Source organism: Anguilla anguilla, chromosome 11 (assembly GCF_013347855.1).
Source record: "Anguilla anguilla isolate fAngAng1 chromosome 11, fAngAng1.pri, whole genome shotgun sequence".
NCBI lineage: Eukaryota > Metazoa > Chordata > Actinopteri > Anguilliformes > Anguillidae > Anguilla > Anguilla anguilla.
This window is the reverse complement of record NC_049211.1, coordinates 42,665,702-42,685,863: the sequence shown is the minus strand read 5'-3', so window position 1 is coordinate 42,685,863 and position 20,162 is coordinate 42,665,702. Positions and strand designations below refer to the sequence as shown.

Below are 20,162 nucleotides of genomic sequence, written 5' to 3'. Positions count from 1 at the left end.
TCACATCAATAAAATATTGAAATATATGGATATGTACACAGTAAAATGTCCAGTGTTCATTCCAGTCAGAGTACATATTAGTCCAATAGGGATCATATACTCTTAAGAATTGATTTAGCACTGAATATTTCACGGTGTATAATGCTTAATATTTGATATATGTAAATCAATGATGTAAACTGCCATTGAAAGCAAATAATTTTTTACCAGTTAAATTGGGGTTGAAAAAAGTTGAAACGTGCAGTCTGTTTTGTAAATCATGGAAAGTGGTCATCTTTCACTTTAAGATACATTACAAAAGATATGCTCTATGCTATAGGGTTAGTGAATGAATATACCAACAATGTATCAATTTCTGTTGACCTTAATTTATTCACAGCCTTAATTTCACATGATCTTAAAAATAACAAAGCTCTCTATTTTGTAAAAATAAAAAATGCTATGAAAATATGGCCAGTGGGTGGAAAAGCAGCTAGCTGAACAGTCTTGTGTTTGTTTTTGCTTCTCATTTTAAAGAATATTTTTAAAGGCCATACACAGGGTGAGTTAACAAAACACAGGCTTCTTTGAACTTATTCTTCTGTGTGTTTATTATTACAGGGATCCCCAGGACAAGGTGGTATATCTATCCCATAAAACCCTGTCAGAGACACAGCTTGATATCCTATTTATTTTATTGGGTGGGTCTGGATGAAGCAAGAAAAATTCTTGAATCAATAGCTCGATAACAAAGAGAATGCACATTGTTAAAGGACCAAAAGATAGTAAGGAAGAGTTTTAGTGTCTAAACAACTAAAATGTTTTGCTTAGAAAGGATGTGGTTCTTAATAATATAAAGAAAGCAGTTTCGTCTGGTTTGTGTTTGTTTGTGACATTAATGTGGAAAAAATAACTATGGATTTGCTTTTAAAACCTGGAATGAATAATACAAGTTGCTCAAAAAGAAGGTGAAGTAATTATTATGGGAAAATATGTCCTGTAAAGTATACATATATATATATATATATATATATATATATATATATATATATATATATATATATATATATATATATATATATAAAATGTTTATTTTGCATGGTACGTAAAAAATATTATTGGCTAAAAAAAAAAAATTGACTTGCCTAGCTGTTCATAAACCTCTCTGCAGCTGTGACAAGATGGCTGCCCAATGTCTGAAGACAGTAAGAGGGGGAAGGGAGGTAATGTAGGTGGTTGTGTAAAATTGCAAAATCATTGAAGGTGTGGCTTTTATAGCCACTGCATTCTTTTGTGGGGTTGACACTCCAAATGGCATTTTCTCGGCACTTTTATTTGTATTTCAGAAATATAAATGAGTTTACTGCAAAGATTACACAGATGCAAATGTTTTATTATTATTTACCCAGCAAGGCAGTGTAATGAGTGAGAGTTTTCATGAGTCCGAGGGGGGTTCGACCTAGCCTGTCACTCATCCGAAAATGTCACAAGTAGACATGCTACCCAGTGAGCTACTAGTGAAGGAGACATAAGTTTTGCTCTTTTGAACGACTGCACTTCTAGTTATTTTGCATGTGCATCTGATCTTTTTATTGGCTGATGTACCTTAAATGTCCAATGAGGAGACATATTATTTGTGGGCTAGGAGCATTTGTGATGATGTAATCAGGCGTAAGAAAAAGAAGAAGAAGAAGAAGGAAAAAATACTAAATCCCCTAAATTTGGAGCAATAATGTGTGGATATGTGAAGTTGTTTGTGAATTTTGTCTGTTGAAATTGGGTCAGAAGGTACATAAATGAATGTTGAGAGTCTGTGATCATTGCGGTTATTTCTGTGGGGAGCCTGCCATCCCAATTTTAATTATATACCTATTCATACAATTTCGTCACATTTTTCCCCTAATCATTCTTTCTAATTGTTAAAATGTTTTTAAATTGATTATTAAAATTGGGTTAGTTTTTGGGTTGTTAGTCACACGTGAGCCCCTCGTTTCCATGGAAAGAGAAATTCTTGGTGCCAAAAAGCACATGACTTTTTTTTCAGCGCCGCCGTTTGCGAGCTAGCTGCTGAGTTGGTTAGTGTGGCGCAGGCGCAGTGTAAACGTCCAGGCCATGCTGTCATTACTGGCGATGTACTCTTAAATTTCCTTATCAGCGTTCACAGATACTCCGAGCACATGAACACACTACGGTCGTCGATTATAAGGAACCTGGGATAGAAGAGGATAAATCGTGTTACTGGAAATATCTTGAGCCAAGAAACTTCAAGGTACGTTTAGAATTGGCAAACAGTACATGCACGTCAGCCAGTGGTACTGGACAGAAAGCAGTGCACTTCAATTGAAACGCATCGTTAGCATCCTATACTGTAATATATGCAGCAATAAAGATAACTAGGTTTTCGTACACAGTTAAGGCACACGATACGCTTATAATGAATTGCTAGTTTAGTACAGAATTATCTTGCTATACGAGCAATATAGTTGGAGTAAAGCTTATTAACAACAATACCACTTTCAAAAGGTTAGCTTCAAAAGCAACCATGCTCTATCTTTCGCTAGCTATGATAAGTAATAATTTCGCTTCACGTGTTTGACTTTGCTCTTGATACCGCCGTTTTGGTTCTCGCAAAAACACTGTCACCATGGTGCCGGGCGAACTTAGATGACTTGTGTTTTTGCGAGAACCAAAACGGCGGTATCAAGAGCAAAAACACAGGTCACCTATGTTCGCCCGGCACCATGGTGTCTTTATTCACAATGAGTGGAGTGAAATAGTCACTGTAATGTAATGTATGATGGCTAAATAAACTTGCGTGAACAAACTGCCTAGATAATTGAGGAACATGACTAAAACTAGTCAAAGACACGGTGTTCTCCTGGTGAATGTTTTTTTGCCCTCCACCCGTTGCTACCTAGTTATTTTTCATACATAAAAATGGCTATCCATTTTTACAAACAACAGCTAATGCTGGTAAGTCAAACTAGCTAACATCGCCCATCGTGTCACTCATGTATGTTCTTTTATTCTGTCTCCATGACAGATACGCATGGGCGCATAGCTCACGTGCTCGCCTCACATGTACTAGTTGTAGCTAGCCGTAATGCGAAGTGGCAATTCACCTTACGCCTGTCTGCTTGTAGTATGATATGGTTAAAAAAAAATAATAATAATCGGGGACCTAGGAGTTTTTCGTTGCATCCGCCTTGGCGACGAAATGTCGCACGTCGCAACTTGGCAGGTTGCCAGGAGAAAATTACCCAAGCACCTTGAACAAAGCGTAAATCATAAACTATTTTTTATGTTTTCAATTAAGATTTTTGTGTGATGATGAAATCATATTTGAAAAGTAACCCATGAGATGTTCCGATTAACTAGTTCACCTCTCAATATTAGAGCATATGTATCATAACCAGATAATAATCAGCGATCTAAAATACATAATCATATATGGTTTTTCAGTATAAAAATTGAAAACAAGTCGTCCTATATATTATACTTGAGACATTCTGTCCATGCCATTGTTGATATGAGTTCACTAAGAGAATTTTTAGTTAAGTGAAATCATAACCAGACATGCTTATCCTGACCAGGCATGCAACCTGTCTTATGGTTATAAGTCATCTGCTGCCCTGTATGTGCTGCTGAAATTGTGCTCCTTCAAACCAGTTGAAGTCGTTTGAAATTTCCAATTGCTATCTACAGTGTAAAGTGTGGTGGTGGTGATTTGACTCTAAAGTTGCAGTATCTTTTTCTGTTCTTTGGCGTTTGATGTGTTGTGTATTGTATTGCCCTATGGCCTAGGCTACTTGTTATTTTTAACAGCTGCTTTCTGTGTATGTCCAAAGCAAATTCCCCCATAAGGACAATACAGTTTATCTTGTCCTGTCTTTCTGTACACTCACATATGTTGGAAACAGACGTGGGAGCAAAAATTAGCCTGACATTGTAGTCTGACATTATTGTTGTTCACAGACTGTTTGTACTTTACATTTATGTTATTGGGAACTGTGCTTTGAAACAGGTAGACCAAGATTTGCAGGGAAATCCCTGCATGAAAACATCACGGAAATCTGCTGCTTGTAAGGACATGGCCATGATTTGCCAACCAAAACAGAGTTTTAGAATCAAATCATTTAACAAATTGATTCCTTGAAAGTCTTTTCCAAAGCACGTTGCATCAAGTTGTGTGTGTATATGACAAGATCAAGCTACTGGCTGGATTTAGTCAGATTTGTTGCATGGCGTAACAGTCAGTAGCTTGGTCCCTTGGTTGTGTTATGCATAGACATTATATAAATGTGGACTACAATCAAGACTGTTTTCAGTGGGTCAGATTTACAAAAGGAATAACTTTTAGGGACGAGATGTGCCCTTTCAAACTAAATGCACCTTTTGATTAACTGGCTGAAAAAAATAAAAAATAAAATCCCCTTCCAGAATCTGAAAAATGAAAAATGCTTACTGTAAAATTTCCTCCTGTGGGTTCTCTATCCCACCTGTCAGAAATGAGCGTTTGATGCTGTCACTGCAGATAGTTCCCAGCAGCCCTTGCAAGTCAAGCATCAAGCTGGCCTGTGCCTCAAGACAAGCCCATCTCTGGTATTGCGTAAGACTGCCTGATGTTTCCTGTGTCATTTATTTCACAGAATGTTAATGGCACCCCAAATGCGCCATCTCGGCACATATTTTTCACTTTGCCGAATGACAGGTTTCCACAAAAAATTTGGGTGCTTTAACGTATTGTTTTCAGTTTATAGTTTAGCTTCTGTCAAATCCTTGCAGCTCACCATTTAATTGTTTTGAAATACACGTAAAAACAGGGATTCAGATAATTATATTTTCATTTCTCGTTCACAATATTATTAGTGAAATTAATAGTTAAATTTCTAAGTGTACATGTGCTGCGTATGAATCACGTATTTTTTACACACCTGAGGGCCCAGTAATGTAATCTCTTTCTCAGTGCTTGGTGGTAGAAGTGGGTCATTGGGAATGAGCAATCATGAATCTCACTGTGGATGGAGCTGTCATGTGTTCACTGATACGAACACATTTCTATGGTATGGAAGAGCAAATAATTGTGATTGATTCCAGTCAGTCAGGACCGCACTTCCTGTTATGGGACTTATGAGACCTCATGCTGTCATGACTAGCCGTGAACCTGATTTTGCTACTATGCTGCTGTGTGAAATGTAGAGAGAAATGGTGTTGATTATCTTGTGAATTATTTGGAACATCTTATTATCACTATTACTGTAGTTTTTCTCAAGGCGTTAAGTTGTTAAGGAGAATGATTTAGCGAGTGCAGTACAATAATGAACCTGGTGATGAGAACGGAGTCGGTTTTGTGTGCTGTTTCTAGGGGGCCAAGCATGAAAAGTGTGAGGCCCCCTATTGGGTTTTTTGGCTTTGTTACTATTATTCTTCCATAGATTTTTCGCAGTTCTGCCAAAACTGCCTTGTCGGTTTTTGAGAAACTTGGCACATTTGTTGAAGGTGAATCCAAGCGGTGATTGACTGATTTTTAGCCTCAATTTGGCCTCTTGGTGGCGCAAATTTTTGAAAATGCATACTTTGACTGGCCATAACACTTGTACCCTTCAACCTAGAACCAAACTTCCTCGCCTGTCAAAGAACAGTCATCCCTGCCTGAAAAAGTGTGTCTGGTCGGATTTTCTGCTGTTTTGAATTTTTGAAAAAAATAATAAAGTAAATTCCTCCTACATGCTTTGACTGCTTTGCATGAAACTGAGAATACAACGTCTACTCACACAAATCTATATATTTATAAGTATTTAAAAAATAAATAAATAAAGCCCAGTATAAAGTTGCTGCACCTAAAACCGCAGTCATGGTAAGCCAATGGATTTGCATGTGGGCGTTATCAGCATTAGCTATATTCAGGCCTAAGGAATGACTGTTTAAAAAAACAAAAGAAAGCATAGCTTCCATCCTTGTCATTGCTGCTCTTGATTCAGTTCAGCTGCTCAGAGACTGCTGTCAGAAGTGCTTTCAGTTTTCGTCAGAATATAGCCTAACCTGAGTTCAGAATTTCACACTCATTTAAATATTTAAAGTTCCAGTACACTTCTTCTTATGACTTGGGCCTGTAGTGATTGTTGTTGCACAGGGATCAACAGACACACCTCTTTTATGTTCCTCTTTTCTCATCCTTCTCTGAGAATTTCGATTGAAGTAATGAAGCATGAAGTAACCTGTAAGCTTCCAGGGTCTACTGTGTACACACTTCCTCTCCGTGTAGGCCCTATGTGTTTGTCTATAATCTCTCTGCGTTCTGTTTTTGTAGGTAACACTGCATCAGCGTAGTCAGGAGCTGCCCGTGTCAGTTGTGGACGGTACCTGTGGCACCTCAGCTGTGTACTTGTAAACAGAGGAAAGGAAGGAAGAATTTCAGAAAGGAGCAGAAATGCTGACCAGTACGAAAGACGAGAGTCTTGTTGTCCCGAGTCCTTGCTCGGGTAGCGGCATCATTCTAATATTAGTTTTCGCCGACGGAGGGGTGAGAATGGGGAGAAGGGCGCAGAGCCGGGGACGAAGGATGAGTCCGAGGGGCCTTCAGCGGCGACAGTGTCCACACTTCTCACTCCCTCACACGCACGTTTTTTAGTGTGGCAAAAAGGAGTCCGAACACCTGCGGTGTTTATCCTGAGTGCCGCGGGGGCGTCTTCTCACCAGCGGCGCGGTCGAGACTGCCTTTGGTTTGATGTTGCGGCTCCTCACCGAGAGTAGCTGGGGAATTCCGCTCTAAATGCTCAAACAAAAATGCCATCAGTGTTAGTCATGTTGAGCTCCATTATTAGGTTGCGGGTGTGGTACTATGTAGGTACTATATTAGGTACCGAAGGCGTGTCGTTTGGTAGGAATATGGCTGCGGTAGTTTTGCAATGTTCTGTACATACTGACCCTTAGCAGGCTGAAATTGGAGTCCCATTTTCACGGGGGTGTACCTCCCGGAAATGGGTTGTTGGACGCATACCCAGAATGCTTCAGAGAAAGAAAAGAATGAAGTGTAGTGGATCACAGGGGAAAACAGGCATGTAGGCTTTGAGTTCTCAATGAGATTTAGAAAATATGAAAATGACATTAAAAATTAAATCAGAATAAACCGGCAAATACATAGTAAAAGAAAGCTAAGGGTCCTTACCAACAGTAGATGTTGGATATGTAGATATATAGATATAGGTTAAATGTAGGCTAGTTGGATCGAGAAAGAAGTAGGCTACACGAATAGAAATTGCTGCGGATGGAAAGACATTGATTACTTGTTGGCGAGCGAACCTATCTTGTCCACTCAAGTGGAAATCCATTTTGTACATATCGGCACTTAGCAAATGTATACATGTGAATTGACAGAATTCACAGAAAACTTCACAAGCGCTCATAAACGTGTATGGGGCCAGACAGTGCGCTAGCATGCTTTGACAGGGAGCTCTCTGAAAGCAGGGGTGTGCTGGTTTTTGTCCCACTGACCCTGTCTGGTGCAAATCTTAGACGAGCATGTAGTAGTGCAGCCGACTGGGCCTGGAAATGCAACCTAGATGGTCTGGACTCTCTGCACAAGGCCATCTCTTCTTCTCCGTCTCGGCTTTGTAGTTTTGTCTCTGGTAGCCTTTAGTCTTCTGGAAAATAGAGTTTTCGGCAGAGCTGTCCTCCCGTGTCTTGTCTTGTCTTGTTTTGGAAGCCACGGATGACGGACCCTCCATTTGCAGCATGATGGGAAATGGAGTGCTCGGTGGCCCCTGAGCACTACTCTGCCTTGTCAGACCTGCTGCTGGTCCGCCATCTTCTCAGGCAGTCAACGGAGGACTGTGACGGATTATGATGAATTGCTGTATTCTGTGGCCTCAAAGAGGCCCTGAATTGCAATTGTGTGTGTCTGTGCGTGCGTGCGTGCGTGTGTGTGGGGGGGGGGGGGGGGGAATTGTGTTGAGGGATGCTGTAAGGCTTCAACTCCAAGGCCAGCTCGATAAGTGGAACGCACAACAATGGTGCATGGACCATACCAAACAATCACCAAAGGCCTCCTGGTTTCACTGACAAGGCTTCCTGCCTTGTGATCCGGAACATTCCCAGGCATATCCAGGGAGGTATTACAAGGGCACATTATAATCCTGACATGGTTTTAGGGCATATATCATTGCATGCGGGCACATGCTTGGTAGGGTGGCACGCAACTGGTACTTGATCTCATTGTAATGTCTTGAAGGCCCATTTTTTACAGAACACAGCATTAGAAAGGACATTGTGTTCATTTCGGGGTGGGTCATTTGTGCCAAACTTGTCCGAACGGGGGAGGGCAAGCGTAGTGCGCAGATGACCTGTGTCTTGAACTCAGGGCATTACTTTGGCTTCCCTGGACCAGAGAAAGTTCAGTAATGGACTTCAGCGTCCCCACAACGCTCAGCTGGTGTTCTGGTGAGAAGCAGGGGTATGCTGGAGTGATACTGCATTGCCATTCCCCAGTCCGCTCAGGGCATTTCCCCCCCCACTCACAGGCAGAGAATACAGATGGACAAAGTGGGCCATTGGTATGTACTGCACTCCGTACCCTGGTGTGGAATCAGGCATCTTCAGTTAAATCCAATAAAGTCCCCGACCGTAGAGTAAATTCCTTCCTTGCACCGGGCGTACGAAACCCTTCTGTGGATTTCGCTGGTTTCCCTTCAATCAGCAGCCAATTTAGGCCCTCAAACTAAGATGTGTGGACTCCAGCCAATCAATGACTCGAATTAAGGTCTTAAGTGCAAAAATACACTGGGGCCGGCAGCCACAGCAGCCGTCCAGGGTTCGAGTGTGAGTGTCCTCCCTTGCACCCGCAGGCTATGTCCAAGCAAGCAGGAAGTGCCATAGGTAAGAGCATGCTAGGATATTTTCTATTGACATTTTGGTGCCGTAGCACACACTGTAAAAGGCTGTGGGATTTGTTGCAACAGCAGCCTTTGCAGTTTGTGTCTGTTTTACCTTTCCTGAGGAGGTCGAGCTTGAGGTCGGAGTGCCCCCAGCTTGTTTGCCTGTTCTCTCTCTCTCTCCCCGCCTCTTCTCACCCAAATTTGAAACCTCAAATTGTATTTGTCAGAGAGAAGAAGATCTCCTTCGACAGGCCGCTTCCATCTCCTGTCCGTGGCTGCTCTATTCCTGGCTGCGGAGGTGGAAACCCAACCAAAAACGCGGGTCATCGAGGCGTGCGTTTCAGCACGCTAAATGTTCACGGTAGTCGGTAATTCTGAAGTTGGCAGTCGGTCAGTCGCTGTTCCTTCTCGTGGGACTGTTTGCTCGGAATGAGTCGGACGGACACGGCTGTGCACTTTGGCTGTCTCGCACCTGTGGGGCCGTCATCAGATCACAAGGCCTTATTATCACTTGTGCCTTTAATTATTCCCCCCCCCCCCCCCCCCGTGTGGTGAAGGCTACCTCATGCGCTGGGGCGGTGAGAGTTAAGTGTTCCGTGCGAAGGTCAGGTCAGGTTATTCCGTCTCCCCGTGTGTCCTCCCCGGGTCGCGGGCGTGCGGGGCTGTGAGCGCCTCCGTCGGCCGCCCGGTGGTCCGAAGCTTCTCCAGCCGCTAGCCTCCGGTGCGCACAGCCTGTAGGCCGGCGGGAAGCCTTCAGAACTGAGCGCCGCCGCCTGTGTCCTCACCGCCGAGACGCGCGGAGATGACGCTCTCCCTGAGAGCAGGTCTCAGATGGTCTTCAGAGAGGTTTTTTCAGGCTAGGTTCTTTTGGTAGAACGGGTGGGGGTTAGGCCTACTTAAAGGGTAAAATCCTTATTGATATTGGGAAGAGATGTGTCAGTGCGGGGAGCAGCATGACTGGTCACGTGGTAGAGGTTAGGGGGCCCGCAGGGTAGTTCTGGTTCGATGCGGTGCTGGATGATGTCTAGTCTGCTGAAGGGCTAAGTGGGCTGAATGGTCTGTTCTTGTCATTATGTGTTCTTACGTAACTCCTGTGTCCTGTGGCTAATCGACGGGCCTCGACAGGTTGAGTAGCCTGTTCTCATCCTCGTTCATTCCTCTGTTCTCTTGAAATTCACCTGCCGTTACAGTCAGTACCCCCGAATTGGCACACCCCAGTTCTGTTGTCACGTGCAGTGGAATGGTAATACTGGTAGCGTAAGCTAGAAGGACCTGAGCACACTCCTACCCAATCAGGAGGCCAGCCCTGGGTCCTCCAGAGTGACCGCCTCTGGTCAGAGCGGAACCCCAGACGTGTCCCGGCTGAGGCGGCGGGGCAGGCGGGGGTAATTAGTTTTTGTAGCGTGTCACGCACCCCCTTAATCCCTCCCCCTCCTTTTGGACGTGCTCCCTGTGCAGGTCTTATCGAGGGCACGGCTCGGATGGAAAGGGAATGAGGAACAGGCTCTGGCTCCGGGCCAGCGAGGCCCAGCTTTTCCCCAGCTCTCTTCCCTGGTGCCGAGCATGTGCCTTCAAAAGGGAGGCAGTTCGGGTCCTGCAGACATGGGACAAAGGTTTTAACTGTTCTAATCCTCGGATCTGCTGAGTTGCATCCGGGTTCATCCTTGGGTACTCTAAATTGACTATTGTTGGCAGGAATTTTTTATTTTTGAAATGACGCTTTCCTCTTGGAAGGTAGAAGTTGTGTGGACACAACTTTTGTGGCTTTCAGTGGCACTGGGAGTTTTTTCATGATAGTTCAGAATAGGACACGTACACACTGTCATGACTAATGCATAAAAAAGCCACTTGTTTGCAATTAATTTTCAGTTGGTACATTGCATTGAAGCAATGCCAGGTTAATGCAAGGAGTTGCCACAGTTTTCAGCATTGGTGTTTGTCAGGAGTGTAGAACCTTCCTTCTTTCACTGCAGTACACGTTGATGTAATGATGCATCAGCCAATGCAGGGCTCAAATGTGCACTTATTTCCAGGCACAGAAGCCCTCACGTTATTGATTTCCACATGGAACCGTTTGCATTCTGTTTGCATATGCAACCAAACCGGTCACAATTTTGAGGCCTGCAATGTGCCTCCACCTCCTGTCATTTGTGCATTCTGCTCATTCTCTCAACTCTGTCTGATAAAAATATTCCCTTGTATTAAGACCTATCTGGAGTCACACGCATGGAGGAATGTCATTTTATTCACCATATATAGGCTATATACTGCTGTGTCAGTATATTCATTCTTGAAATTTATGTGAGATAATTTTTATCAGATAGCTAGCTTAGTGTTTCTTTCCAGGCATCTGATTAAGGGTGCTTTCTCACAAAGCTAACGGTTACACAGGGATAATGCAGTCTGGTGGACAGTACTGAACAGTGTGTAGAGAGATGTCATAGGAATTAAGCCATGATCGGTAGCCGTAGCTGGGTAGTAGCTGAACTTGAACATACAAGGAGAATGTCGCATTCTTGTTAAATAATGCAAGTTAATGTTTGTTTATTGGAAGGTTTTTCTATTGTTTAACTTATTAAAACATAAAACAAAACCTGGGATTATCAAAGTATTCGCTAGGAGTACCCTACTTATGATACTGTGAATAAAAATGCAGGCCAAAGATCTTGAATCATTTGGTCATTCAGAAGTTAAAAATTAACAGCCATTTGAGGAAAATGTGCATTTATGGAGATAATGACTGTCTGCCTTGTAACTGCCATACTCCCCACTAAACTGTAAAAAGTACCTGTGTTGGATATGAAAGACCCACAAATTACTAGTAACACCCCAAGGACTATTATTAAAAACAAAAAATGTTAATGTTCACAGGCTCCTAAACTATGGAATGACAGAGGTTAATAAAAACATAGGCCTACTTTGTGTGGACTGTATGGAAAATGCATTAGAAATATGTAGGCCTATTTATTATGATGTTTCGTGTTATTAAGCACAAGGCTTGCTTACAGCACGTACTGTACCTTATTGTTCAATGATGATGCATAGGCTATTTGGCCTTTGTAAAAATCTTTTTACGCAGTGCCGTGAAAAAAGATTTTCCCCCTTTCTGATTTTCTGTATTATTGCATATTTGTCGCACTGAATGGTTTAAGAATTATCTTTAGGCTGCAATCAAGTCTGGCTGTGTTCAATCAGCTGATTCTAGTTGTCAATTGAATTTGATTAATTGGTTGATTGAGTAACTAAGGGGACGATTACTTTCTCATATGGGTGTTTGGTAACTGGTTTTCATTAAATAAATTAAATTATTTTAAAAAATGTGTTTTGTATTTACTCAGGTTCCCTTTGTCTTATATTACTTTTCGTCTAAAGATCTGAAACCATTCAGTGTGACTATTATGCAATAACAGAGGAAATCAGGAAATGCTTTTTCACGGCACTGTGCTTTGTCTAAGTGTCGCTTATCAGAGGAAATAAGTGAATGCTTTTTCACGGCGCAGTGCTTTGTCTAAGTGTCGCAGGCGTCTCATAGCTGTTGGTTGTGTAGAAACCTGATCTGATGGGGGAACGAGAGGCAGTCGGGAGGCAGTTTGCGCTAACCCCACTGCGAGGTCAGCGGGAAGAGGCAAACGCGCGTAGCGGAATGGTCCGAGGGCAGCCTGCGATCTGATGACGGCGGGAGCCTTAACGTGTGCAGCTGCGGAGGCCCTGTCCATTTAGGACTGCAGGTGTCCCACGGAGCTTTGGGGAAGAGGAGCCCCCCCCCCGCCCCCCCCCATCTTGGCTGGGCTTCTGAAGACGCCGTTCTCCCGGGCGAGCTTCGGAGCAGCGGGCCGAGTCCGTCGCTGTGATCTCCGTGGAATTCCGCTGGCGGGAGTTCAGACGCGGGTGCGGGGGATAATTAGGGTGATGGGACCGCGCCCTCCGCCCTTCCCGCCCGCCCCCCCCACCCCCCACCTCCACGGCCAGCTCACCTCCACCGGCGCACACACCGCGCGAGTGTGCGAACCTGACCTTTACGTCCACCCCCCGGGGCGGACGCGTCTTTGTTCAGCAGGCCTATGATCCTATAGGAAACGGCCGTGAGCGGCGATAACGCCGACTTCAAACGCCTCGGCGGGGGGGTCCATTTATTTCCATCGGTTTTTGTTGAGCCGATTCAGACAGTTTGTGCCTTTTTTGTTTTGTTTTGTCTCCTCGCTTTAATGGCTAATGTCCCTGGAAACCCGTCTCCTAGGACCAGGCTTGCAGGTTCCGCCTGGGCCTACAGGAGAGACGGACAGTCTGACTGCCCTCCTGAGGTCCATGATCGATAGCTGCTAATGTTCCCCGGGAGAAACCTGGATTGTCCATTTTTTAGCTGCAACCGCAGCTCTATAGCTCTGTCTGTTGGTCGGTCGGTTGGTTGGTCGGCTGGTTGGTCAGTTGGTCCACAAAAAGTGTCCTACCCTGTAGCGGCCACAGTTTTCGCCCCAGGAGGCTGAAATTTGGCATGGACGTTAGTCATGACCGAAGGTAGAGCTGAGTAACTTTCAGGCCGATTGACCAAGAGGGGGCGTGGTGATAGCCATGGCCTATCATAAAAAGGCGCATGACTCCCGAATGGATTCACAGATTTGCACAAGATTTTGTGGAAAGGTTGGTCATGAGCCAAAGAAGAGGTCACGTGTTTGTGTGAGGGTGTGTGCGTGGATGCATGCTTGTGTACGGTCGCAGCTATTGTGGATTCGCGCTTGTTACATTGATGCCTCAAAGGTTCAGTCGACCCAGTGGGTGGCAGCTAATTCTCCTTCTTGCGATATAAATCTTGCAAACAGGGATGCCTGCCAGTGAAGCGAAATTCCCGTCATGCATTGCGAATGGCTAACTCTTTTTGTGGGACCAGTGGAGTCACTGGGTGCGGAGCACAACCATCCATAGTGGGAGCAGCTGGACTCAAATCACTGAGAAGCGGACAGGCCAGGGTCAAAGGAATCGGTTACGGACCAGGGTGAAGTTCACCTGGCCGAGCGGGCAACTTCACTGCTCAGTAAACGGTTAGCGGCTGGGAATTTTGGCTCTGAGAAGCTGGGGTGTTTTGAATGTCTGCACATTTTCTTTTTTTGACCGTGCAGCTCATGAGAATTTGATTCAGATGGGCAGCGATTTCATTTCCGGCATTTGCATTTTCAGAGCGATTAAGAAAGTTATAATAATGATAATAATAACGCTTTGCATTACCTCTTTTCCCAAAGTTCTGTACGGTGATTGGGGAAGTTCTCCTCAGCCCCCACCAATGTGTAGCACCCTCCTGGGTGTTGCACGGCAACCAACCTGTCCCAGAATGCTCACCACACACCAGAGGTGGAGAGCTTCAGATTGTGAGCCGTCTATATGACCCTGCATCATTCGCAGATTTCAGTGTAAACTTTTACAGCCATGGCAGCTACCCTTAGCCTTAGCTGACATTTGTTATGAGGTCACGCTGTTGGCAGGGCAACAGGTCGTCAAGTGACAGGCGTACCCGGGTGCTCACGATTGGCTGCAGCTGCAACTTTTAACGGGCTTCCTGTTAAAATGTGAGTTAGGTTCTGCGGAGAGGAAACTGTTGCCTGTACATTTTAAGAAGACTGACATCACACTACCTGGTGAAAACCAACACACTACAGAACAAAAAATATTTCAGAAATATAACAATGGCAGCCCGTAAACAGTGTAATGAAAAGGAAAATTCTTGAAGTAAAATAAATTATCAATATCAGAAAATATTGCAGCATTTAACAGCATATAACCAAATAAACAATTACTGTTTTCAAATAATGCAATAATTAATAATTTTATTTTTTGTGAAATACATTTGTCATTTTATTTTCCACCAAGTCCACATGCATATATAATATATAGCAATATATCCCATTTTACAAGGTTTTTTTGTAGTTTCAAAAAGGGCAAGTGCAAATTGCGGTGCGTAACAAGCTTTTTTCAAGGAAATCGGAGTTATTTCAAGGTCTAAACTTCTCGGAGCTCAGCTAATCCATTGTAATCCGGCAGTTAAAGCCTTAAGCATTATCGCTTTGACCTTTTATCAAGGATTCTTTACAGCCAAATCAGGGTTCAGTTCCCAGGGAGTGTTAAACACTAGGGCCTCTGTTTGTAAGCCTTTTAGTTCATGTAAATTGGACAGTTGAAAGGTAAATTGAAATGTTTGTTTTGCGATATCAAGTTTTGTCAATAATGGTACGGTAAAAATATATACATTTTTCCTCACCTTTCACAGTACAGACAAAACAAAAAACATTTTGGGAGATAAAATGGTTCTCCACATTGGACACGTTATTTTCCATGGTGTTTTCCACGTTATTTTCCGCCTTTTCGCCGTACAAACTTTCGTTATAGGGACACAGGAGGAGCACAGAAACGTCCCACCTGCTGCTTATACGTTTCGCCTGAACAAACGCCGTCGGAAAGCGGAACGGGAAGGACGCGTAGGCGGATCAAAGCGGCGCGTCCTGCGATTTAAAGGGGGAGGGCGGGGCGAACGGGAGGCCTTTGTGTACCGCGCGCCGGCGGCTCGGTTCCGCGCGACGCCAGCGTTCGTTTCCTCAGCGCGTTCGGCCGTCTCCGTGGGGAAGGCGTCGGGTCCGCGCTCTCGAGAGACTCTGTGTACTCGCTGATATCCCGTTACCACGCAGGTAGTTTTTCAGCTAGCCATTGTTCGAAGAATTTGAGGCAGGCTTCCCCCCCCCCCTCCCCCCCCCCCCCCACAGCCAAAATAAAGAAAGGGAGCATTCATTATGTAGTTGCCTACTGTTGTATGTAGTGACAACGGCAATGCAATTCATCGGTAAGCAATGAGTGTTTGTAATGTAGTGTGTTAGTGTTCAGCCCAGTCCGTGTGGCCTGTGGTCTAATGATTCCATTGTCCTGTTGCTAAGGGCAGGCTGAACATTCTAATGGATCTAGGCTACTCCCTACTACGTTGAATAGTGCTTTCTTCAGTGACCCTGGAGTTCATTTTCCAAATTAATTAGAAGACCTGACTTCTGCTCTTCTGTCAGCCTGTTTTCAGTGAATCCTTTTCTGACTGCGTTTTAATTTAATCTCCTGTCTATTTTAATATCGCCGCCAAATTACAATTCCTCCCTTTTGATTTGGCTCATTACGTTGAGTAAAGTGGTAGAGAACCGTCAAGGGAATAAGTTAGAACAAGGTTCTGTGGGGTTGTACAAGAGTGTAAAAAGAAAAAAAAACAATAAAAAAAAAAAACACCCAAGCCAAATGTGTCATTGAAAAATAAACTCAGCGGGTGAGATTAAATTCTGATTCACTCAAAGACGTTTTCAACAGTGCGGGAAGATTAAAATCTTCTGGGCCCCACAATCTGTGACTGCCTTTCTCAGGCTGCAGCGTGAACGGTTTTACCGTTGAAGATAGATCTACTTTTAAAACAGTAAGCGGATAAGGTCATTCATTACTGCTGCTGATAGCTGGAGCAGCTTGCCACATTCTTTTTTTATTTTTATTTTTTTTTAGCGAAACATGAGTAGGAAATGCAAGTGTGCACACTGGGCCTGAGTGTTTTATGAGGGTCAGTTCATCGGCTTTTTAGATACAGCGTACGGCACAGTATGCGTACTATACATTCAGCAGAAACATGTCTGGAGTAATGGACCTATTAAAACAGACAGGGAAGGTATACGAAGAATGCAGAGCAATGTTTGCATTTACACTAAGCACAAGAAAAGCAAGGCAAGATAATACATGATAAGATGAGGTAAGATAAGACCTCTCTTATCTGCCTGGGAGTTATCGTTTGTGGTGGGAATTGCAATATAGCCTAGTCAATGACAGTGCCATTTGGAAAGATAGTAAAAACTAGGACTCTCCTAAGGCTCATCAGCAGTGGTATATTACTCATTTGCTTTGAAGTTACATCACACCAGCATATTTCAGTTGAGCTAGGGCAAGCCTTCCTGCTTCAGGAATATAGTGAATATAGGGTTACTCTCCTGTATAAACTGATCTAATGGCTATAGGGTCACTCTCCTGTGTAAACTGATCTAATGGCTATAGGGTCACTCTCCTGTGTAAACTGATCTAATGGCTATAGGGTCACTCTCCTGTATAAGCTGATCTAATGGCTATAGGGTTACTCTCCTGTATAAACTGATCTAATGGCTATAGGGTTACTCTCCTGTATAAGCTGATCTAATGGCTATAGGGTTACTCCCCTATATAAGCTGATCTAATGGCTATAGGGTTACTCCCCTGTATAAACTGATCTAATGGCTATCGGGTTACTCTCCTGTATAAACTGATCTAATGGCTATAGGGTTACTCCCCTGTATAAGCTGATCTAATGGCTATAGGGTTACTCCCCTGTATAAGCTTATCTAATGGCTATAGGGTTACTCCCCTGTATAAACTGATCTAATGGCTATAGGGTTACTCTCCTGTATAAACGGATCTAATGGCTATAGGGTTACTCTCCTGTATAAGCTGATCCTAATGGCTATAGGGTTACTCCCCTGTATAAACTGATCTAATGGCTATAGGGTTACTCCTCTGTATAAACTGATCTAATGGCTATAGGGTTACTCCTCTGTATAAACTGATCTAATGGCTATAGGGTTACTCCCCTGTATAAACTGATCTAATGGCTATAGGGTTACTCCCCTGTATAAACTGATCTAATGGCTATAGGGTTACTCTCCTGTATAAACTGATCTAATGGCTATAGAGTTACTCCCCTGTATAAACTGATCTAATGGCTATAGGGTTACTCCCCTGTATAAGCTGATCTAATGGCTATAGGGTTACTCCCCTGTATAAGCTGATCTAATGGCTATAGGGTTACTCCCCTGTATAAACTGATCTAATGGCTATAGGGTTACTCTCCTGTATAAGCTGATCTAATGGCTATAGGGTTACTCCCCTGTATAAACTGATCTAATGGCTATAGGGTTACTCCCCTATATAAGCTGATCTAATGGCTATAAGGTTACTCTCCTGTGTAAACTGATCTAATGGCTATAGGGTTACTCCCCTGTATAAACTGATCTAATGACTATAGGGTTACTCCCCTGTATAAACTGATCTAATGGCTATAGGGTTACTCCCCTGTATAAACTGATCTAATGGCTATAGGGTTACTCTCCTGTATAAACTGATCTAATGGCTATAGAGTTACTCCCCTGTATAAACTGATCTAATGGCTATAGGGTTACTCCCCTGTATAAACTGATCTAATGGCTATAGGGTTACTCCCCTGTATAAACCGATCTAATGGCTATAGGGTTACTCTCCTGTATAAACTGATCTAATGACTATAGGGTTACTCCCCTGTATAAACTGATCTAATGGCTATAGGGTTACTCTCCTGTATAAGCTGATCTAATGGCTATAGGGTTACTCCCCTGTATAAACTGATCTAATGGCTATAGGGTTACTCCCCTGTGTAAACTGATCTAATGGCTATAGGGTTACTCCTCTGTATAAACTGATCTAATGGCTATAGGGTTACTCCTCTGTATAAACTGATCTAATGGCTATAGGGTTACTCCTCTGTATAAACTGATCTAATGGCTATAGGGTTACTCCTCTGTATAAACTGATCTAATGGCTATAGAGTTACAGTGGTGTGAAATATGTATTTGCTGATTTCCTCTATTATTCCGTATTTGTCATGCTGAACGGTTTCGGATCATTAAAAAATGGAATATTAGACAAAGGGAACCCGAGTAAACACAAAACACAAACATTATTTCAAAATAATTTCATCTGAAACTATTCAGTGTGATGAATATGCAGTAGCAGAGGAAATCAGGAAGGGGGCCAATGCTTTTTTATGGTGCTGTATTAATGCTGTGACTTTAGAAACCTGCAGTGGTTTATTAGCTTGTGCTGGAATGAAGTTTCATTCTCTAGAGTGCTCTAATCTTCGGTTATAGTCACACTGTGTGACCCACCTCTTAAGATGCTGTACAGTAACACCCAATTACCGGCTATTACGAGCCATATATCGAGGACATGTCAGAAAGTCTTAAATCGTGTCTAAATCGGGGTCTTTTCTTCAGGGTGGTTAGTCCAGGCGCAGCAGAGGCGTTCGCGTGTCGCGGAGTTCGCGAGCGGAGATGTCATCGCGGGAGTGGCGGGGCTGCTAACCGAAGGGCTCGATACGGTGCGCCGCGGCCAATCAGACCGCGACATTTAGCCCAACCGCTGACCGCCGGACCCCTCCCCTAAAAGGGGGTCCCATGACCCGACCGCACTTAACAGGGAGCAGATAGTGCCCGGAATCACGCGTGAGGGGGTGAAGTGGGGTTTGATAACAGTAGCAGCTGGCTGACTACATCACAGCAAATGAGCCAACCAATGAGAAGACCCTGAACTGGCAAAGATCTCACTACTCACTGCAGACCTACACAGACACATCTCTGTAGTTTCTTTAAATTATGTGTAGCAGTAGGCTATGCAAGAGGAATACACGAAGATGCAGCATCCTAAATCTCTTCACAAATATGATTTCCTTCTCAACTCATTAGTGTGCAGTCGCTTTGTCTTTATTCAGAATTATTTTGCATTTGGCTTCCACTGAGAGTAAAGAGATGTTGAAAGTAAAAGCTGTACTGTTGGAAGTAAATTTACTCATTAAAAGGTAAAGGGAAGGAGGTGTTGGCAGAATCATGAATAAACGAGAGACACAGTGTTCAGTCTCTGCTCTTAGTGTGTTTGTGTGGAAGAGATAATGTAAGAGGTATTATAAAAATGTTCGGGAAGATTATCCAGCTATTCACAGAGCGGAGGGCGTTTAAAAAGCTAGCTAATACATCAAAAAGATATCTTCAGCTTGGCACTCTTTTTCGAAGAATTACCCAAGACCTGTATGGGTCAGTGATGGGTCCAACCACTATTTACATCTGTGAAACCTGTGCCAACATATTTGATGAAATGTGGCCTAGCCTGTATCTTACCGCTGATTTCATAATGGCTCATGTGCTCAAAGTCTGCGAAGTTCTAGTTTCTTCTGACTCAACACACCTGTGCTGTTGACACAGTTGCAGTCTCCATGTGAACCTTGTAGACTGTGGGGTTTTTTTTAACAGCAGGGAGAGAAGTTTCGTAGGTGACTTAGGTGCGTTAACTGTCTTAACTACTGCTTGTATTTTTTCCATAGACTGCGTTGTTGCCGTTCTCGATGTTTAGTGTTAATCAGTTTAACCTTCAGGGTCCAAGTTGAACAATGCGGTTGTTCCCTGTACTTGGACCGGTACTTCTCTCCAGGGGTTTCGTCATACTTGTTCCTGGTAATGGTTATACACTTTGTTGTAC

At 43.5% G+C, this 20,162-nt stretch overlaps 1 protein-coding gene across 3 annotated transcripts in view; it reads left to right on the top strand.

Moving 5' to 3' along the window:
- Nucleotides 1-2,057: 2,057 nt before the first annotated feature.
- Nucleotides 2,058-20,162, top strand: part of LOC118207537 (monocarboxylate transporter 1-like) — a 43,815-nt gene continuing 25,710 nt past the window's right edge. For 2 of the 3 annotated variants that reach the window (XM_035381208.1, XM_035381209.1), the window contains exon 1: nt 2,059-2,248. The gene's annotated coding sequence lies outside the window, so the exon portion shown is untranslated. Of the gene's footprint in view, nt 2,249-20,162 lie in introns of all 3 variants that reach the window. The other variant, XM_035381211.1, reaches the window with a different exon arrangement.